The sequence below is a fragment of the Humulus lupulus genome, chromosome 6, assembly GCF_963169125.1.
Source record: "Humulus lupulus chromosome 6, drHumLupu1.1, whole genome shotgun sequence".
NCBI lineage: Eukaryota > Viridiplantae > Streptophyta > Magnoliopsida > Rosales > Cannabaceae > Humulus > Humulus lupulus.
The window spans coordinates 176,344,686-176,367,901 of NC_084798.1; the positions used below are offsets into that span (position 1 = coordinate 176,344,686).

The following is a 23,216-nucleotide window of genomic DNA, read 5'->3' on the forward strand; positions in this document are numbered from 1 at the left end:
AAAAAAAAAATTATAACAAATTTTAAAAATGTCTTAAAAAAGTTATTTAAATAATTCAAAATTTTAATATTAATTAGCTGTTAAATTTTTATATATAATATCATACTTTTAATAAATTATATTATATTAATAATACTTTAAATTAATTCAAATATTAAGATATGTTAATAATGTATGATTTTTATATTTTTAAACTTAAAATTATTTATATAAAGAAGAAATTAATCCTTAAAAATAAATTTTTTAAATATAACACATAGATGGTAGGGACTACCGTGTATTGTTTAATTGGGTATTAGGTTAAGAAAATTTAGCACTTCTTCTCCAGAGTTTTCTACAGTGCCGCGATCCCACTGCAGTCAAGTCGAACGACTTCTTCCCTTCGAGCGACGACGGCTCTTCCCTAACACGCGGTGAACGACAACAGCGTATACGACATCTAGCAGATCTCTGGCCTCAAGCCTGTCTTTCTCTATGCGTCGTCCCACAGATCTTCGACCTCAAGCCCTTCCCGCCGACCTCACATGCTTCCAACTGATTTCTCTCATAGATATGCAAACATACCCCGAAAATTGTAAGGTAATACATCAATATTTGAAAATTAAAAAATTTCTTGCTGATGTGAGTCATTATTTCATATAATCTTTACAAATTGTAAGGTAATACATCAAGATTTGAAATTTTCTAGGATATAATCTTTGATATCTTGAAATGTCATAATGAATAATTTTATTCTCAATATTCAAAGGAGCTTCTAAATATAATGGTTTTCTTTTAATAAATTTTTCCTTGTGTAATTCCATCTATGTTTTTTCTCTACTCTTGGACATAATTATGATTGCAAGGGAAATAGGAAATTCATAGAGGGTTTCAATCCTCAAGAAAGGTAACCTATTGCTTCCTTTTCTTTTCACTTGGAACTGGGTGCCTGGTTTTGAACTGTTCACAAGCTGCTCTAGAAATATATTAATTCATGCTTCTATGTTTTGCAATTAAAATTATTATAGAGGCAAAAATGTAGCAATCATTCATTATTTACCACATGAAGAAACTTGCGCCAAACGGGATCCAAATATTATCTATCTATTTTATGCAGGGGCACAAGTTTCAATTTTCTTAAATACTTTAGTATGTATATACTTGGCACAGTGAATTAGTTTTTGTATACTTTTAGTCTAGAAAGTCATTTAAATATAAAGCCTTCTTTTGCCTTTAATTTTATAACGTGGATTGCATTTCTGAAGTATTTGGATGGAGTACATGATATAACAAGGATGATGGTGCATTTTGGAAAACCATTAGCGCATGTAAAAGCATGCTATACTGTTGTAAGTATAATTTCTTTGTCATTCTATTATGTAGGTTCTCATTGGTGATATAGCAAGTAGGTGCTAACTAGGATTATTTGCTTGCCATTTATCATTCAGAAGATAGCTTTACTTCAGTTGATTCATGAAATATTTTATATTTCTCAAGTATGATTGTCTTATTAATTAGTACCCTATTTAATTAGTTTCAGACCACATGCTTGGAATGTGTCACTACAAGTTTCCATGACTGTAACAGATGGTTTGTGCTCACTAGCATTATTTTATCTTAATTTGATATTTTGGGTCATTTTCAATTTTAGTGTTGATTGTGTGAAATGTATATAGGCATGACAGTTGTGGAGTGAGAGCAAGGGAGTAGAAATGTATATAGGCATGAAAATTGTGTGAAATGGGCTGGTCTCTATAAAATGAGCATTGATTGTATAAGAAGAAATCTGTTGACCATTATAATTTATAATTTATAATTATGTTGTAGTGAACTCAGATGAGTGCTTGATGACAAGAATGCAAGAAATGTCACTGGATTACCATTTCATAGCTGAGTAAGAAAGGGGTTCCTCCACTTATGCCTTTTTTGGATTTAATGGCCAGCTTAACCAACAATTCTTTATTTTATTTATTTATATATTTTAGAAATATTATGTTTTCAAAAACAAAGAAAAATAATACTTTATTTACAATACAATAAATGTCGCTGTTTATGTTATCAGATAATAAAAAATCAGAGTTTAAACTAGTGGAATTAGATTGAAAGATTTGTGAAGAGTTACTTTCTTGATTATGATGTTATGAGTTACACATTGTATATTTTATCAGTAGTGGCTTGCTACAAACTACTCAGGTAGCAATGATAAAAATTACAGTATAACAAATAAAGTGAAATGGGTTTAGTATTTAATGATCGAGCTTGGTTGGTGTATATAGTATTGGTAGTTGCAATTCAATTCTATGAGTTAACTTCTTTCTTTGGACCCAAAATAGATTAGTGCTTATGTTCATTTGTCCCGAAGTACTGCAACTTTTTTATACTACTTTTTAAGAAAAGAAAAACAAATTAAACTAAAATGTTTATCTTTGCCACTTAGCCATTTATAGTGACTTTGTTCTCAAGGACTTTTACAAAAAATTATATTTTCAGTTGTAATTTATGCATACAAAAAATCAATGATTGTTGTCTCTATTCTCATTTAGATGATGAAATTTTGGGACTTTAATTAAGGCTTTGATTATCTATATTTGGGTATGTATCTACTTTTAAGTTCCATTCTTATGAAAACATTTCTATTGACAGATGCACTTTTACTGCAACTATACCGAGAACAGAATGAATTAATGTCATCATAGAAGCTGCTAAAGAACGATTTAGTGATTCTCAAAGAAAATAAGCAACAGGTTCTACGAGTTTGGTGAAGAGTAAGTGAAGAACATTGATAATTATGTAACTCTTTTTTTTTTCTTGAACAGATGGACTTATTGTTAGCAAGCACAACTAATGCAATATTAATGATAGAGTCAGACCTGTACTGCAAATTAGCTTGTTGTAACTGGTTGCATTTCTTTTTAGGGACTTTGTTTTAAGTTTGTAGTCAAAATACTTTGTTTTTTTTATGTAGAATAATAAGTTTTGCATGTCTATAAATATGTTGTAAACTTAATTTCAAATGTAATATAATTTTTGAATTTCATTTGTGTTTGGTTTGATTTATGGGTTAGAATATATTGAATTTTGTTGATTTTGTCTATCTATTGATTTTGTTTGGAGGACTTTGTTTTAAGTTTGTAGTCAAAATACTTTGTTTTTTTTATGTATAATTGTTGACGCGGTTCTTCGGCAACAGGTAATTAAGAGAAGAAGAGAAAGGGATTAGTGCTGAATATAGAACCGCCGCAGATACAGAATCTTATAGAATGAACTAGGTGGCTCAAGACACGTTTTTAAGTGGTTCGAAGGTTAAAATCCCTCTACTCCACTAGTCAATATTATTGATATATTCTGGGTATTTGGTTACAAAGCCTATATCTCTTCAGATACTATTTTTCCCAACCCCTATCAACTCCCAGGTTCTCCATATTTATAGGAGAAGGCACCTGGAAGTTGGTAAGGAGGTCATCCCGTGACCTTATTATTTGTCATATCAACTCTGTGACATTCATGATTAATTCCTAAACCTGACACATAAGTATGGTCAAATCGATAGGTAAGGAGATAATGGGCCGCACGGCCCAACCCAGCCGTGGATATCTGAACACGCACGTTCCTGCTGCGTGTCCGAGAAGTCAGGGAGATATCAGACACGTAATGTCAGATAATTGCACGTTTATCTTGCGTGTGTTGACTTTACAGAGGGTCAGAGCTCCATACACAGCTCGTGACACGAGCTGCTCCCTTGACCCGACCTTCGGCCTTCGGATTCCTTCACCCAGTCCTGGGCAACCTTGGCGAGTCCTCAGGGGTTGCTCGAGCTAATAAGGTACGACCTCGAAACGGGAGCTCCGGTCTTGGGGATGTTAATGGGCTAATCGTGATTAGTCCGTAGCTCGGCCTGCTAATCAGCCCGTGGGAAAATCAGGGCATACATCTGCCCCCCAAGCTCCTGCTCGTGGTATATGACGTCGCATATAAGACCACAGTAGGGGCTTTTAGACTTCCCCATAAACTCTTCGCATTCCACTCTTTACGCAGGCGTCTGATACGTGGAACGTTGTGGGTGGTGACGGTACGTCTTACGAGAACCACATTTAATGGCCTAGCCTATGCCCAGCCGTCGTTTCGTATTTCGAGTGGAAGGCCTCGGATCCCTCACCAGGGCCACCCAAGAGCCTTCTACACGTGATCCTTCACGTATATAAAAAGGGGTGGCCACCCCACGCACGGGCCACCCTTTCATTCAAAATTTTCCAAACCTCCTTTTCTCTTCCTTCTCCATATTTCAGAAGAACGAAACCCTCAACCCTGTTGCTGCCATTTTCATAGTCCATGAAGCTTAGGCGCACGGATTTCTTCGAAGCTTTGGAAGCTACTACACCGACAAAGCTCTTACCAACGCAACGCCCTCGTCTACTTCCTAGCCATACACTGTAAGTTTCCTGACCCTGTTCACTTTGAAAACATGCTACTGTAGCCGCATGCAAGGGTTTTCTGGATTGTGTGGATATGGAGGGTGGCAGCCCTTTTTAGGTTAGGGCACATTTGTTGTAAGAAATCGCTTTAGCGTATGGGTTTCAGGGTGCTTTTTCTGGACAAATTTCTGGGTAGGAGTTTTGGGAATTTTCGGGTGCAAAACCGGGTAGCTTAGGGAATACGCCTCATAAGCGGTTTTGTAATTTTCTGCCTATTGCAACTTTCCCTCCAAGGCAAATTATATTCTGAACTCCCTGACACGCGAATTCCGAGTAATCTGGGATTTGTTGGGAGCATACGCGCGTGTTCACTGAACCGCGTGGTTCCACTCTCCACGAGCTGGGCTTACCTCAGCTCGTGCAAATAATAACTGCTTCTCCCTCCTGCTTGGGTTGCCTTTTCTAAAGTGTTTTCTTTTGTTCGCTAGGTGACCAGATGGTTCCAAAAAAGAACCTCCCTCAGAAGAACGTTGGAAGCTCGGCCTCCCAGCAGGAAAAAGGAAAGGCGGTGATACCTAGCTCCCCGATCCCCCGCTTCGGGCTGGCTGTGGAGAAGGAGGTCGAGGTGGCCCCCGACGCATTCTTTGAGGCGGAGAGAATCGTCTCAAAGGTAACCGACCAGGCGAAGATCAACAAACTCTTCCTCACTCACAACATTCCACTGGGGAAAGCCTCCGTTATTGCCCGACCTGCCGCAGATGGCGAGCGGAGCTGCACACCGCTCGATGAATCGTTCGCGGCCTGGAGCGGTGAACACTTCAAGGCAGGGGCCTTCCTTCCCCTGGATCAGTACTTCTCTGATTTCCTGAACTACGTAGGGTTGGCCCCTTTTCAGCTCCCCCCCAACTCCTACCGTCTGCTGGCAGGGTTGAGGTATTTATTCAAGAAGCAGGAGTGGGAGGTCCCTACTCCGGCTGATATTTTATATTTCTTTTGTCTCAAAGCCAGCCCGGATCAGCGGGGGCGAGGTGACGGGTTTTACTATTTAACCCGTTTTCCCAATACGGCGGCGGTGATCGAGCTGCCCAGCCACCCAAATGACTTTAAGGACCAGTTCTTCATGGCAACTGGGTTCCGGAACTGCGACCACCACTATTTCAATCGTCCTCGTAAGTAATCCCTGATCTTAGCTCGCCTTTTAAGTGTTATTTTATTTTAGCTCCTCCCGTATTCCATTCTGATTCTAGCCAATCCTGCAGCCATCTACGCGAGGACCGAAAAGTCTGTGACCCTCGGGGGCCAATATGAAACACTGGCGGGCTTGCCCCCCAGTGAGAAGGACTACCGCGTGCTCGTGACAGACGAGACGATGGTGTTCTGCAAACTGATCTTCCCAAACCAGACCCTGAACCTGAAGAGGCCCCGGGGGCCACCCCCAGCCCGTGACAACAGACCTATCATCGTGGAGGAGGTCGCGGTAGAGGAAGACGAGGAGGACGAGGTGCCCGAAGTTCCGCTCGTGAGGAACAGGAAGAGGACCTTGGAGGTCGCCCAGAGGACGGGCGAGGAGAGGGTCCGATCCGGAGCAGCCGTGAGTCCTTCTGGCCAAGGTAACCCTTACTTGTTTAAGAGTCTACATAGGGCCACTGCAGACCCCCGGCTCGTTAGGTTCAATCCTAGGCAGATCGTCCATCGTCACCAAAGGGATCCGGACCTGAACACACTCCTGCTCCATTGTGTTGATCGGCTCGTGCTGGATCACCAAGAGAGCCGGCCTAGGGGTACCGTAGTAGTAGATAACACCCTAGCTTTTAGGTCGATCTTATTCGAGGAGTATGGGACCAACCTACGCACATGGCCATCACTCCAGAGGGGTAACTATGCTCCGGGGCTTAGGCAGTATGTAGAAAAGTCTAGCCCTGAGTCAGAACCGGACCTAGAACCTGCGCTAGTTCGTGAAATAATCATCTTAGGTTCTTCCAGCTCGGGGGGTAGGGCTCCCTCAGTATTCATATTCTTTTTTAGCTTTAACATTTTGTCTTTATCTTTGTATGATTGCTAACTTGTAATAACCATGTATTATTAATTTTTTTTTTGTTTGTTCGACAGAAGAGATGTCTCAGCCCGAGGACAGCTTGCGGGGCATAGTCTTCGGGGGGAACCCCCCAGCCGGGCCAAGAACGAAAAGGCTCCGGGGTTCCAAGAGCTCTGCCGGGGTCTCCACTAAATCTCCTGCAAAGGAGAAGGAGAAAGCCCCGCCAGCCCAGAACGCGGGAGCGATTCTTCTTGCTGCCGGAGCAGGCCAAATGCCTTCGCCACCTTAGCGAACTCCAACCGTCACCCAGGACGCAGGGATGGAGCTCGGGACTCCGCCTATGGTGGCCTCCGATGTACGCATCCCGGTCAATCCCCAGGACCTGGAGAAGATCCCAGAGGTCTTTCGGGGAACGATGTACGAATCGGCGAGCTACGCTGTTAACCATATCTACAAGTTCACCGAGAAGGAACTCCGGACTATTGAGACGATGAGCCCGATTGACGTCATGGATTCTTCCATGAGCATGACCCTAACGGTAAGCTGCCCTACTTTTTTAAAGCTTTTACCATTACACTTTGCCTAATTTTTTCTCTGAGTCAGTTTATCTTTCCTTCCTCACAGGGTGTCGTCGCCCTTCACCGAAGCATCATCAAGGCCAGGACTCAGCTCGGTGACATGAGGATCGAGCACCAGGCCACCCTTCAGGAGGTTAAGGCGGCCAAGGATGCCCTGGCGACCTCGAAGGGCGAGTTGGAGAGGGCCCAAGTCAACCTGGAGAAGACCCGTTCGAAGGTCCAGGAGCTCGAGACATCCCTTGCCACCTCGCAGGCGGACCTTGAGGCAGCGAGGACAGAAGTCCAGGCCGCCCTGGAGGAAGAGAAGACCATCTCGGAGCAGTCCATGCAGGATCTGTTCTACCACTGTTGGCTCCATAATCCGGAGGCTGACTTCTCTTTCATGCCACCGAATTTCTGGGCGCGCTTGTTGGTGAAGTTCCAAGCTCGCTTCGACAAAGAGGCACCACCTTCGGAGACTGGGGAAGCCTCTGGTGCGGCGGAGCAAGATGAAACGGCGACCTCCAAAGGGCCGACTGACGGAGCTTAGGGCGCTCTTCTCTTTTTATATTTTGAAGTGTTTTTTGTAACTTTTGCGTGAGGTGTCCTTACCTCGAGACAATTTGCCTTGCGCTTTTACCTCATATTTTTTTTTATAAACTTAGCTCGAGTTAATTTTTATCCATATCTTGAACTTTTTAAGAAGAACAACGATCAATAAATTTAAGTTAACTTCCAAGTCTTACGAGCTAGTTAAAACCAGGAACTTATTTTGACAACTTAGTTCGTGTTAACTTTTATCCATATCTCGAGTTCTTTAAGAAGAACCACGATCAATAAATTTAAGTTAACTTCTAAGTTTTACGACCTAGTTAAAACCATGAACTTATTTTGACAACTTAGTTCGTGTTAACTTTTATCCATATCTCGAGTTCTTTAAGAAGAACCACGATCAATAAATTTAAGTTAACTTCTAAGTTTTACGACCTAGTTAAAACCAGGATAGGACTTAGTTGGCGTTAACCCTTATCCGTGTCTCGAGCTCTTTAAGAAGAGCAACGATCCATAGATAAAAATCAACATCTAAGTCATTAAGGAGACCTGGTTATATCCAGGTACCATATGCCCCCCAAGTAACTGGGAAATGGTCTTTCATGGTTACTTTAAGATTACAATTGCAAATGTGCGTAAAAAGCTGATTTTTATTAATATATATAGAAAGTGGCCTTCCAGGCCTTACAAGTGGATCATTGATAATATTTCTTTAAGTGGATGGCGTTCCAGGTCTGTGGTACGGTTCCTCCATCAAGTCAGGCTAACTTATAAGTTCCTTCCTTGATGATTTCGATGACCTGGTATGGTCCTTCCCAGTTCGGTCCCAAGACTCCATCCTTGGGATCTTTCTCGGCCAGGAAAACTCTCCTTAGGACCAAGTCGCCAACGTTAAAGGTGCGCCTTTTGACTTTAGAGTTGAAGTAGCGAGTGATCTTCTGCTGATAATGGGTGAGCTGGAGTTGCGAATCCTCTCGCCTTTCATCAATTAGATCGAGGGAATGGCACAGGAGCTCATGGTTCTGATCTTGGTCGTAAGACTGGACTCTATGTGACAGAACCTCAACTTCCACGGGGAGGACTGCTTCACTCCCAAAGGTTAGGGAGAAAGGAGTATGACCCGTAGGAGTCCGATGCGAGGTCCGGTATGCCCATAGGACCTGGGGGAGCTGTTCTGGCCAGACCCCCTTTGCCTCATCTAATCTCTTCTTGAGGCTCGCCTTTAGAGTCTTGTTGACAGCCTCAACCTGGCCGTTCGCCTGAGGATAGGCCACGGAGGAGAAGCTTTTTACAATCCCGTGCCTTTCACAAAACTCGGTGAACAGGTCGCTATCGAACTGAGTGCCGTTGTCGGAGACGATTTTCTTCGGTAGAACGAATCGACAGATGATGCTTTTAACTACGAAGTCGAGTACCTTCTTCGATGTTATTGTTGCCAATGGCTCTGCCTCGGCCCACTTAGTGAAGTAGTCTATGGCTACCACGGCGTAACAGACTCCGCCCTTGCCAGTGGGCAGAGCGCCCACTAGGTCTATTCCCCAAACAGCAAACGGCCAAGGGGTCGAGATCATCCTCAGCTCGACTGGAGGAGCTAGGGCAACTGCAGCGAATCGCTGGCATTTGTCGCACTTCTTCACATATGAGATCGCGTCTTTGGACAGAGTTGACCAGTAATAACCTTGCCTGAGAACCTTTAAGGCCAGGCTTTGCCCCCCAGTGTGGTCTCCGCAGAATCCTTCGTGGATTTCCTGCAGGATGGCCTTCGCCTCACCTGGAAGAATGCATCGGAGGAGAGGTAGGGAGTGCCCACGTCGGTACAATAACCCATCGACTATTGTATATCTAGGGACTTGATATAGGACTCGCCGCGCGTCGTTACGTCCTTCAGGCAGCTTGCCCTCGACGAGATATTCAAGAATGGGGGTCATCCAGGTCGGTCGAGCATCAATCATCTCGACCTCTGCCCGATCTCCGTCTATACTTGGTTTTTCCAAGAATTCTATTGGCACCAACCCCAGAGTCTTCGTCTCTCCCGAGGTGGCGAGTTTGGCAAGGGCATCTGCATTGGCGTTCTATTCTCGAGGTATCTGTTCGATCGATCCTTACTCAAATGCGAACAGCTCGGCTTTTACCTTTGCCAAATAGGCGGCCATCTTGGGTCCCCGTGCCTGATATTCGCCCAGGACCTGGTTTACCACGAGCTGGGAGTCACTGAAGCACTGGACGGAGCTCGCTTTTAACTCATTGGCTATCCTCAACCCGGCTAACAAAGCTTCGTATTCCGCCTCGTTGTTGGAGGCCTTGAACCCGAACCTTAGCGCCGAGTGGAACCTATGTCCCTCGGGGGAGATCAGAATGATTCCGACCCCGGAACCATTCTCGTTGGATGAACCATCCACAAAGATCTTCCACAACGACTCAGGCGAGGTCAGCTGAGATGAGCCTTCTGATGGATCCTCCTGGAATCCCGTGCACTCTGCCACGAAGTCGGCCAAGGCCTGACTTTTTATGGAAGTTCGTGGAGTATAGAAAATCTCGAACTGACTGAGTTCGACCGCCCACTTTAACAAACGTCCCGATGCTTCAGGTTTTTGCAAAACCTGCCTTAGAGGCTGATCGGTCATGACGTGTACCGAGTGGGACTGGAAGTATGGTCTGAGCTTTCGCGAGGCCGTGATTAGGCAGAACGCCAATTTTTCCATCAGTGGGTACCGTGATTCCACGTCCTTAGTGATGGCCAGGTAGAGGAAGAGAGACTCTCCTGCCTTAGGCTTGGATAGCACAGGTGGTTCGGCCAGATGTGCCTTCAGGTCGAGGAATGCGCTTTCGCACTCTACTGTCCATTCAAACTTCTTGTTTCCCCGGAGCAGGTTGTAGAAGGGCAAACATTTATCGGTTGACTTTGAAATGAACCGGTTGAGTGCTGCTACCCTTCCTGTGAGGCCTTGGACATCTTTCCGCGACCTGGGGGAAGGAAGCTCGAGCAATGACTTGATCTTGTCGTGGTTTGCCTCGATTCCTCGAGTATTAACTATGAACCCCAGGAATTTCCCGGACGCGACACCAAAAGTGCACTTATGGGGATTGAGCCTCATTTCGTATTTTAGTAGTATTTTAAAACATTCTTCCAGGTCGGAAACATGGTTGTCGGCAGTCTTTGACTTGACGAGCATGTCATCAACATATACTTCCATGTTCTTTCCGATCTGGTCCGCGAACATTCTGTTCACTAGCCTTTGGTAGGTAGCTCCGGCGTTCTTCAGACTGAACGGCATGACCTTGTAGCAATAGACATTAGTCGGGGTCATGAAGCTAGTGTGTTCCTGATCCGCCGGATTCATCACGATCTGGTTGTAGCCTGAGTACGCGTTCACAAAGGACATGAGCTCGTGCCCCGCCGTGGCGTCCACCAGCTAGTCGATCCTTGGCAATGGAAAACAATCCTTGGGGCAGACCTTATTTAGATCGGAGAAGTCAATGCAAGTCTGCCATTTCCCGTTGGGCTTCGGAACTAGCACGGGATTGGCGACCCAAATTGGAAATTTGGCCTCGCGGATAAAGCCACATTTTTTGAGTCAGGCTACCTCTTCTTCTAGGGCTTCATCTCGGGTTGTCCCTAAACGCCTTTGCTTTTGAGACTTGGCAGGAACACTTTTATCCAGATGGAGCGTGTGCATGATGACACTCGGGCTAATTCCTACCATATCCTCGTGGGACCAGGCAAATACATCTAAATTAGCCCGGAGAAACGTAACCAGCTCCGTCTTCCTCTTGCTACAGAGGTTTTTCCCGAGCTTGACCATCCGTGACGGAATTTGCGGATCGAGGTTCACCACTTCGAGCTCCTCAATGGCCTGGAGCTCGGATCTGTCTTCGCCTACTTGGGGGTCAATGTCCTCACTCAAGGCGACCTTTTCCTCTTCGGCACTCTGAGGTTTTTCAATCTCAGGATCCACCAAGGGTCCCTGAGATTCCTCTTTGCCCTGAATGGCCATTGCCAGCTGCCCGGGTTTAGATTTTCCCTTCATGGAAATGCTGTAGCATTCCCTGGCAGCGAGCTCATCGCCCTTGATAGTACAGATTCCGGTCGAGGTAGGGAACTTCATGGCGAGGTGTCGAATGGAAGTGATAGCCTCGAAGGCTATGAGGGTAGGCCGGCCTAAAATGGCGTTGTAGGCAGCGGAGCAGTCAATAACCACGAACTCAAGTAGCTTGGAGACTGTTTGAGATTCTTCTCCTAGGGTGATCACCAGCTCGATCGTCCCTATCGCTGCCGACCCTTCTCCTGAAAAGCCATACAGCATCATGGAGGTCGCCTTTAGCTCGGCGACAGTCAATCCCATCTTTTCTAAAGTGGATCGGAATAGGAGATTTACCGAGCATCCGTTGTCCACCAACACTCTCCTTATTCTCTGATTGGCAAGCTGGACTGCTACGACCAAGGGATCATTATGAGGGAACTGGACATGACCTGCGTCTTCCTCCGTAAAAGTGATCGGTTGCTTCTCTGACCGCTGCTGTTTCAACCGACGCTACTCCGGGACGAACTCCGTTCCATTGTGGGTCTTTAATTCATTCACATATCTCTTCTGGGCGCCTCTGCTCGTTCCAGCCATGTGCGGTCCTCCAGAGATGGTGGATATCTCTCATTCGATCACGTGAGGAGGGACGTCCTGATCCACACGAGGCCCGGGCTGACTGGCTTGGACTTTTGGAGCGGGTCGACCCGCTGGGACCCTGTTTCGTGAGTATTGCGCCAAGGGGCCTGCTCGGATGAGAGTCTCGATCTCATCTTTTAGATGCCTGCAATCGTCGGTATTGTGGCCGACGTCATTGTGAAAATGGCAGAATTTGGAAGTGTCTCTCTTTCCCTTGTGGTGTTTCAATGGTTCCGGCCTCTTCCAGGGGACCCGAGTAGAGTTGGCCAGGAAGATACTTTCCCTGGACTGGGTGAGCTCGGTATACGCTGTGAACACGGGCTTGAACTTATCCACGGACTTATTCTTCTTTTGACCGTGCTGACTGTTTTCACCATTCCCCTTTCTTTTGCCACCACCGGGCTGGTTGTTCTGCGCGACGTCGGGGGTCGCCATCACGATCTCCGTCCCCATTCCAGCGGGCTTCTCGGGAACCTGACTGGTCCCCGCGGCTGAAGCTTCAGCTTCTTCCAAGTTTATCCACTCTTGGGCTCTGTTAAGGAATTCGTTAACCGAGCTGACTCCCTTCCTCTGAATGTCTTTCCACAGGTCTCCCCCGACCAGGATTCCGGTTCTCATGGCCATGAGCTTGGAGCTATCATCTGCGTCCCTGGCTCGAGCAGCGACATTTGCGAATCTGCTCAAGTAGGCTTTCAGCGTCTCATCGGGCTGCTGCCTTACGTTGGCTAGGGAGTTGGCCTGAACACGGGCGGCCTGAGAGGCGCGGAACGCCCTTTTGAAATCAGCAGAGAATGTCTTCCAGGAGCTGATTGACTGTCTTTTACTCTGCTTGAACCACTTCCTGGCAGGTCCAGTTAGTGTGGATGGGAAGATCAAGCAACGCAGCTCCGGACCGATGTTATGGGCCATCATTAGAGTGTTGAACATCCCTAAATGATCTGACGGATCTCCGTCCCCGTTGAACTTGGACAAGTGAGGCATACGAAAACTAGATGGGTATGCCGTCGCTGCTATGTTGGGGGCGAAGAGTTCCATCTCGTCTCCCGAATCATATTCGTCTTTTTTTTTTTCTGATAGGAGTTTCCTCATCAATTCCTCCATTTTAGTTAGGCGCTCAAGGGTTTGGTCCTGAGATCCTGGGTCATTCCGGGGCTGCTCAACAGCTCCGGACCCATTGTACATATTAGGTGGGTTATTGCCCCTCCTATCTTGAGATAGATTATTTGGGACATTCCCTCCGTTATGTACTTCAGATCGGACCCCCCCCCCAGCGAGCTTGGCTACCATCTCTAGCTCGGTCCTCTCTGTGAGAGTTGAGGTGATCTCGAAGGTCGTCTCCCTGGGCGGTCCGGTGGCTTTGTGCCGAACTTAGCCGCTGGCGTAGGTCTCCTCCAGAGAGATCACTTCGGCGACTGCCGGTCCAATAACTCCTGCCGGATAGGCTTGGAGTCCGCATTTGGTGGTGAGGACCTGAGCTTTCTTCGGGCGCCCTGCTACGCCGGGAAGGTCCCGCTGATGGTGGGTTTCTCCTACTACTTCCGTAAGCTGGGATGTCTCGGACGGGCAGAGGAGGAGACGGATATCTGATCGGAGATGGAGGATGCCTGACTTGAGAAGTGATCCGGTTCCGTCTGGACGGATCAAATTTGGTGGGGGCCTTTCGGCCCTGCCAACTTGCTGGTCCCGAGCCGGGCGATCTGGACGAGGCGCAGGACGTTCTTCGGGGATGGGCTGACATCGTGGGCCCTCCCCGGATCTCCTCCGGGAACTTCCTCGAGCTCTTCTGGGCGTCCTCGAGGATGGTTGAGAGCTAGGAGTCGACGTCCTAACCGAACGACTGTATTGCTGTTGTCCGGTCCCAGGCATTCCCCTGAAGCTGGCCTCTCGATGGTGTGATGAAGGGGTGGAGTTGGCTGCCGGAAGTCTATCCAAACGGCTATGCCTGGACCGATTACCCCGGCGAGACTTTGGAGCCTCACCTTGCCTCTCTCCAATGTTAACGTTGGTTGTGAGAGGGGGTAGTCAGGCCAGAATATCCTGGATTTGCTGACCGGCTGCTGCTAACTGGCTCCTCAGTTGAGCATTCTCCATCTCCACCGCAGTATAATAGCATGGGTTTGGATTAGGTGGCCGGGGCGCCGAACTACCTGTATCGTCCTGGCCCGCCGGCTGCTTTCCTGGCCTCTGTTGGACTTCAGGAATTTGTTCGTCAGGGATGGCAATATGATGAGCCTCCTGCCCATCATGCTGCTCTGTTTCGTTGCCATGCCTGGACCGAGTGGTCACCATAGTTGGATGTTTGCAGCAGCACTAATCGAACGTCCTCTCAATGAAAGCACCAAACTGTTGACGCGGTTCTTCGGCAACAGGTAATTAAGAGAAGAAGAGAAAGGGATTAGTGCTGAATATAGAACTGCCGCAGATACAGAATCTTAGAGAATGAACTAGGTGGCTCAAGACACGTTTTTAAGTGGTTCGAAGGTTAAAATCCCTCTACTCCACTAGTCAATATTATTGATATATTCTGGGTATTTGGTTACAAAGCCTATATCTCTTCAGATACTATTTTTCCCAACCCCTATCAGCTCCCAGGTTCTCCATATTTATAGGAGAAGGCACCTGGAAGTTGGTAAGGAGGTCATCCCGTGACCTTATTATTTGTCATATCAACTCTGTGACATTCATGATTAATTCCTAAACCTGACACATAAGTATGGTCAAATCGATATGTAAGGAGATAATGGGCCGCACGGCCCAACCCAGCCGTGGATATCTGAACACGCACGTTCCTGCTGCGTGTCCGAGAAGTCAGGGAGATATCGGACACGTGATGTCAGATATATGCACGTTTATCTTGCGTGTGTTGACTTTACAGAGGGTCAGAGCTCCATACACAGCTCGTGACACGAGCTGCTCCCTTGACCCGACCTTCGGCCTTCGGATTCCTTCACCCAGTCCTGGGCAACCTTGGCGAGTCCTCAGGGGTTGCTCGAGCTAATAAGGTACGACCTCGAAACGGGAGCTCCGGTCTTGGGGATGTTAATGGGCTAATCGTGATTAGTCCGTAGCTCGGCCTGCCAATCAGCCCGTGGGAAAACCAGGGCGTACAATAATAATAAGTTTCACGTTTTTAGAAATATGTTGTAAACTTAAATTCAAATGTAATATAATTTGTGTATTTCATTTGTGTTTGGCTTGATTTATGGGTTAGAATATATTGAATTTTGTTGATTTTGTCTATCTATTTATTTTGTTTGGAGGACTTTGTTTTAAGTTTGTAGTCAAAATACTTTGTTTTTTTTATGTATAATAATAAGTTTCATGTTTTTAGAAATATGTTGTAAACTTAAATTCAAATGTAATATAATTTATGTATTTCATTTGTCTTTGGTTTGATTTATGGGTTAGAATATATTGAATTTTGTTGATTTTGTCTATTTACTGATTTTGTTTGGATTATCGGGTTCAAAAGAGTGAAATAAGTTTTTTAATTCAATTTTTTTTATATGAGACGACGGTTCAATAAATATTGTTGTCTCATGTATTGCATGAGACAATGCTTGTGTAGGAACTGTTGTCGCATGTATTGTAGGAGATGACACTTGTATAGGAACTGTCGTCTCATATATTGCATGGACAACGCTTGAATAGGAACTGTTGTCACATGTATAGCAGGGTATAACGCTTGCACATGGACCGTTGTCATATCCATAGCATGGTACAATGTTTTTATTTGAACCGTCGTTTCATGTCTTGCATGACATGACATTGCATGGGACGACAGTATCAAAACCGACGTAAGGGAATTCTTACGACAGTTTAAAACTGTCATCCCATGTCAATTTTTGTAGTAGTGTACGTATAATTTCATAGCACATTTTAAGTCTATGAAAAAATATGGTTAACTTATAATTTGGAAATGAATAGTTTAGTTGCTGGTTTGAGTCCGAGCTTTCATGATAATTTCGAATAAAAATAAAATAACAAGAAAAATCGAAGTAATAAAATTCTAGACATACCCAAGTACAAGGCCTAAACAATAACAGGTAGGCTATATTAAGCATAAAAATCCTAGACCTAACTAGGTACACAACCTGATGCTAACATGGTCAATATTAAGCGTAAAATTCTGAAAATAAGTCGGTCTAAAAGATTTTCTACAACCACACACACACACACACACACACACACACACACACATATATAAACAAGTGTAAAATAGTAGAAAGGAATCTTATAAATGGCATGAGTTAATGAATCCAGAACGAGGATATTAACCTTGAGTAAGTCAAAATGGCAAATTGTCTCGGCCTCCAAGGCCTATTACAAGGGATATCAAATATCCCCTAAAAAACACTAGAAAAAGTCCACTCCTCAGCCCTGAGTCTCGGTTCTAGCTCCGCTCGAAGACACCTCATCCTCCCTGTCGATGGTAGCAACTCCTGAGCCAAGCGATCCCTGAACTTGGCAAGGTAACAGGCCCAAAGTTTCGCATCAAGGAAGGAGAAATCAGCATCCTAGTTCTAACACCAGACTCGATAGAACATTGTAGAGTCCAAAGAACTTTACTTAGCTAGTTAGATAGTAGTATAATAGTAATAGTAGTATTATTGTTATGACTGTGGATTTTTGGTTCAGACCGGGATTTATTTGGACACTCATAGTAACACTTGTAGATTTTCTAAGTTTAACCTATAGTCTAGGAATACTAATTTTAACCTAAGGTTTGATTAATATGACTGATATTGAGGGTAGTATTTATTATATTATAAGGTTTAGATAAGACCCAATAAGATAATAACACATGTCATGTGTATGTTTAATAATGATTAAGTATTTTGAGGATTAAATTTATTAAGGTTAAAATTTGAATATTCTAGGGTCAGTCAGCAGCTTTGAAAACGTTAAAGGGCTTAGTCAAGGCTGTTTACTCAATTAAAATTAAGCTAAAAATGTGTAATTTCGTGTTTAAATATTCAGCTTATGCCGATATATCGCAGCTATAGGGGGCGATATATCGCAGCACAAAAAAAAAAAAAAAACGTCGCACGATTGCCTCGGGCATACTGGCCCAGGCGATATATTGCCTCCTTCAGGGCATTTTGAAACATTTTGAAATATTCTCCATTCAAATCTTCAACCTCTTAATAAGTCCAGCATCTTTCTGAATGAGTCTTCAGCCTCTGCTGAACGATAATTCAAATGTTTTTCACTTAAAAAGCCATTATTTTTATTCAAGTTAAATGAAGATCTTTTCATTCCTAAACTCTATAAATAAGACCTAGTACCCAGCCATTTATTCATCTATTACTCTAAGTTCAGAGGCTGCAAGTTGCTAGGTTATTATATTGAGAGTGTAAACACTTGGGTTAGGAATTATAAGCTTGATCATTATAAGCTTACCAAACACTTGGGAAGTAAGGTTTATAGCATTTCGGTTCAAGGTTTAGATTGGTCATATAAGTCTTCAAGGTATTTCCAAACTCTGGTTCAATTGGTATTATTTTCTTTAAGTTCTCATAGTCTTCTACTTAGCATTCTAACCTTACTCTTTGTTCTTGATTAGGAAATCTAAGAACTTGCACATAAGTTTTTGGTAAGTATATTCTCAATGGTATATTTCTTCCATTATTTTCATCCCTTTTCTTCAATATACTCACCCTGTTATAAATGGTTTTTAGGAGTGTTCCAAAGTCCCAACTCTATCCTCATATCTCGGTAATTTTGGTAAGGAAAATAAGATAGGATTTATGTGTTATATTATTTTATATGTGTATCTTATGATTTTATGTTATGTAATATGCCATGTTAAGTATGTTTGTAGACTTGGGCATATGACCTATACAACTAACAAGCCCCAAATAGATTATGGGCATATGACTTGCTTAGCTAGCAAGCCCCACTAATCTAATGGGCATATGCCTTGTTTAGTTTATGGGATCCCAAGTAATAATGGGCACTATAGTATGTATGTGACATAAGTGTTATGATATGTTTTATGTTTCTTTATGAAATTTATGTATATGGTTTATATGTTATATTTTCCTTACTGGGCATTAGGCTCACTCCTTTTTGTTTATATGTGCAGGAAAATAGCTTTAGTGGCGGGAAAGGTTCTTGGAAGCTTGGGGAATGTGTATTGAGGCGGAATGGATTCAAAGAGCCGAGAGTTTCGATTCGAGGATGAAGTCTTTACTTATGGTTTTATGTGTATTTTTCCGCACTTATTTATGTAATCTCTTTTTAATTACCATTATGTTATGTTTTGATTTTAAAACAATGGGATCCCATATCCTACTTGTGATTTTATGTAAGTTTAAAATTTGTTTTTACAAGTTTTTATAAAGTTATGATCTTTTCACTTGTAACTTCTGTTAGGGATTAGGGTCTATGTGTAGTTTTCATTAATGGTCCAAAGTCTAGAGTAGTTGGGTCATTACAAACATCTCCTCGAGGGAATAATTTAGCTTGTCCTTATAGCTCTCGACCTCGACCCAAAGTTCATCTTGAGTCTTGACTAGCTCAAGAGCTCGTTCCTTGGAGCTCTTTTCATTAGCCTGAGTTGTGTCAAGCTCCTCCCAAACTTGCTTCATCTCATCTTGGAGTAGAGAATTCCCTTCCTTGAGCTGAGTACATTTTTCCTCGAGCTGGATCTTCTCTTCCTCCAAGCCGCATCCTCTCCTTTTCTAGCTAAACAACCCGAGGGTTTATCTTATTCTCAGCTCGGACTTGGGCCCCACATGCCTACCAGAGGAAATGTTATCGAAAGTTAGATAAAAGTACGGAGTATACAAAAATTTTACAAAGTAATGAAAACAGCTGACCGTCAAATGCATCCTCGCTGCTTGGCCCAGTACATCCTCGGGAGCTCATTTTTCATATTTTTCCAACTCGCGGTCTACCAGTTGGTTCACATGGCTGACGAGGTCACTGACTAGAGGTTGGATAGGACCCCTATTGCGGTGTGCAAATCTCCTCACCTCCAGGTGTAGAGCTAGAATAAAGGCAGATGGACCTGGAGGAACCACGAGATGAGCTAGGGGGAATGTTCTGGCTGGTGAGCATAGTCTCCTTGCTTTGGGCCATTGACTTCGACTCAAGTACCTCATTTCCCTTGCATTGGGTCCCAGCAGAGGAACCCCCAACTTCGGAGGAGACAACCTTCTTGATGACCTGAGCTTTCTTGATAGCAAAGCCTGAGGAGCCAAAGACCCAAGCCAGGTGGCTCATGGTCTCGTCGAAAAACAACAAAAAAGGGTTAGGAAAGCTTAATAAAACAAGGGAAAAATTAATAATCCTACCCTTCGAGCTAGGGAAGGAGTCTATAACTATCAGTTCCGGAACAAGAATAGCGCTAACTAAGTCAGGGCTGGTTAAGTCATGGATAATCGGGTTTGGAGGAGACATAGGTGGAACATTTCTTGGCACAAGAACAATTTCAGACATGAGCTCATCATCTGAGCTCGGGTCATATTCCCCGTGCATTGGAAATGGAAATAGGGTGCTGGGAGATAAAATGATATCAGGATGTATGTATTTACCATATTATTGAAATATCCACTCCTAAAATTAAAAGTGTTATCTACAACTATGATTCTTGGGGGAAGGCTAAAGTCATAACAGGGCACTGAGAGGTCTACACACTCTTGGAGGGTGACATTTCTATCTAGATCAACATTCCTGGTCATGATATGCCTCTGGTCATGTTGACCTAGAAGGTAGCAGACAGCTGCTCGATTAATATCATGTCTAGGGTTACCTTGACCAGAGTTGCTGATGTTTCCTCCAGACGGAGCCCGAGCTGGATCAACGTTCTGGGTAGGGTGCTTACGCACCAAAGGCACGACCTACTCTGCTTCCTCGACCTCCTCAATTAAGTGGAAGATCATTTTCCTTGAAGAACCCCGAGGACAGAAGGCTAAGGTTTGGCCTAGTCCTATCAATTTATAGAGTTGCATGTTGGCATCTGTCATGATAGCTCGTTAGTCTTTCTCCTCATCTGTAAGAGAGGCGAGATGGGCATGTTTGGACTTTTGGACCTTAGAAGCCTCGGACCTCTTGTGAATAGCTGGACGAATAGTTAACTTATCCATATTAGCAAAATTGTAAATGAGATAAAAGAACATAAATAACCGAGGTCAGGAAAACTTAAGAGGTCAGTTGAAGTATTGGTGTTCGCAGGTCAGGAACTTGTTCATAATAAAGAACAAATCTGTAAAGTCATCTAGATGACTTGGCAGCTCGATGAATGGTGTTTTCTTGGGAAACCTGGTGAGATAACAAAATTCATCACCCATAGTCTTCATGTTGGGGTTGGCCTTGAGGCAAAATTACAAAATATCCTCCTGGGGGGGATCTTCCCATCTATTCTTATGTAACATATATTTCAAGCTCGTGAGGAGGCGGTAGGTGTTCAGAGGGAGTTGGAAGGGAGCAAGCTTCATGTAATTCATAAATCATGTGTCAAAAATCCGGGTTTGGAAAGCGGTTTTAATGCAAAAACCACTCAAATAGCGTAGCCTACAAGTAACCTAGTTTTCAAACTCTAACCCATAATTTACCCTAAAAATTTCATCTGATTGTTCTTGATAAGAACCAAAAACCCAAAAAAGATGCCTAAAATTTGCCTATCATATTTTTCTAGCATTCCCTAAATTACCATACCAATAGGCAATTCCTATTGTTATGTGTATTCAAAATAGGTCTTCCAAATGCAAAGAAGATATGAAAAGTGTAAACACATAGACATCTCACAAAATGAAAACAAATATATATAAGTAACTACAAGGATCAACAAAACTTACAAATTATGGATTTGATCTTGGATACGACTGAGAAAAAGGGGACATCTGAGTGTTTCATTTGAATTAAGAGAGTTAATCACAGAGAAGCATATGAGGAAATAAATAGAAAAGTGGAATGCAAATTTTTGAGTTAAGGAGAAATGATGGTGAAATTGAGATGAGGAAAGAAGGTGGATATATATAGGAAGAGAGCTTGGGAGGTCCAAGGCCATCTCATTAAGAAAATTTCAGATCAAATGGTCACGATTGAATGGATGAAACAATGGAAAAAAGGTGGAAAAACAACTACCACAATACTTGGGAACCCAAACAGACTCTTATAAGGGCGCGACATGTGTCAAAGTACTCAAGAAGGTAGGTAAGCACGTTTCCCAGGGAGAAGTGGAAAAGCCTCTGCTATGCTTGTCAAAAATAAGGGTGACTTATGCACAAGCAGAGGCTTGGGGGGCAAATGTTGTACTGGAAAACACGAGCTTAAGTGTCTTGTTTGTTATACTATTGAAAAACATTTAATGAATCTTTATTTAGCTCCAGACACATTGAGTTGTTCTCTAGATACTTAGGTCAGTCTAAGCACAAGTCATCGAGGAATCAAGGAAATCATTTAGGTAAACCCTGAGGTTTTCTAAATGTAGATCGAAACCACCTCTAGGTTCACATAGGTGAAATTATTACACCATCTTTGCTACTTTTAGAAATACTTGTTTCTCTTCAACTGAATTTCATTAAAAGCCTATGACTTAAACCTCATGTCCGGTAGCAACAAACATTAATTCATCCATGATAGGACCTTTAAGTTGTTAATGCTGAAAGTACCAATTGCACTTGCATACTCTAGTTGAGCCACTGCTCTCCATTCATTCTTTTCAAGCTTTAGAATTGAATCGAAGGGTGTGTTTGCCTCTTTGATATTAAGATGACCAAATTTGTCAAGCATTTTCTCAACATAATGAGCTTGACCTAAGGCATACCCATCTACATTTCTTCTAGCTTTAATACCTAGTATGGTACCAACCTCTCCAAGGTTTTTGATTTTGAAGTTAGAAGATAGAAACCTCTTCGTTTCTATTATGTCTTCCATGTCATTACTTAATATCAACATATCATCAATATATAGACACACTAGAATGACATAGTCATCACAAGTCTTATATTATAAGCACTTGTTTGCACTATTGTGCCTAAATCCATCTAAAATAATGGCCTCATCAAACTTCTCATGCCATTGTTTTGATGCTTGTTTTAAAACATATAATGATTTAACAAGCTTACACACCTTATGCTCATTTCCCCTTAGAATAAACTCTTCTGGTTGTTCCATGTACACCTCCTAAACATTGTTACCATTTAGGAATGTTGTTTAGAAATCCATTTGATGAACATATAGGTTGAGTATTGATGATATGGCAAACAACAATCTTAGAGATATTGTCCTTGCTGCCGGTGCATAGGTATAAAAATTATTTATGCCCTCCTTTTGTCTAAACCTTTTGGCCACCAATTTTCCCTTATAGGCTTGAATGGTCCCATTAGTGTTGTATTTTCTTCAAAATACCCACTTGCAACCTATTGGCTTTGATCCTTATGGTAGATCAACAATCTCCCAAGTGTAGTTTGACATAATTGAATCCATCTCATCATTTATTGCCTCTTTCCAAAAGTCAGAGTCCCTTGAGGACATAGTTTCTTGGAAAGTGTTAGGATCATCCTCCACTTGAAGTACCATAGGATACTTCCAAGTGTCTCCCTTGTGGTTTCCCTCTACTAGGTAAAAAGTCTCCACTTGAGAGGTTTTATTTTGTGATCCACCCTATTTAAGCCTTTGGCTTCTTCTAGGAAATATCGGTTGCTCTATAACCCTTGAGGCTTATTTTTACTATACAACCAATTATCAAAGAACTCAACTTCTCTTGATTAAATTATCATATTAGACTCAAAGACTAATAGCCTATAGGCCTTGCTAATTGAGGCACAACCTACATACACATTTGATGGCCTTGGACCCAACTTGGTCATTTTAGGCTCTGTGCTCTTGCAATAAGCAAGGCACCCCCACACTTTGAGATACCCTAGGTCGGGCCTCTTTCATTTTCATATCTCATATGGTGAAATTTGATTCTTCTTTAGAGGAATCCAGATTAGAATATGACAAGCGGTAAGCAAGGCTTCTCCCCATAATGTAAAACTCAAATTTTCATGTAATAGCAAATAATTTATCA

At 43.3% G+C, this 23,216-nt stretch overlaps 1 long non-coding RNA gene across 6 annotated transcripts; it reads left to right on the forward strand.

Moving 5' to 3' along the window:
* Positions 1-280: 280 nt before the first annotated feature.
* LOC133782748 (uncharacterized) lies at positions 281-18,554 on the forward strand. Of its 6 annotated transcripts, none has more exons than XR_009870688.1 (10): positions 281-579; positions 1,245-1,328; positions 1,514-1,569; positions 1,807-1,873; positions 2,623-2,744; positions 3,170-3,281; positions 3,530-6,382; positions 6,501-6,964; positions 7,051-17,920; positions 18,282-18,554. It is a non-coding gene; the product is annotated as an uncharacterized LOC133782748 (long non-coding RNA). The 6 variants fall into 6 exon arrangements; XR_009870689.1 differs by lacking the exon at positions 3,530-6,382 and having other exon boundaries at positions 7,051-17,789; positions 17,875-17,920; XR_009870687.1 differs by lacking the exon at positions 3,530-6,382.
* Positions 18,555-23,216: the final 4,662 nt, after the last annotated feature.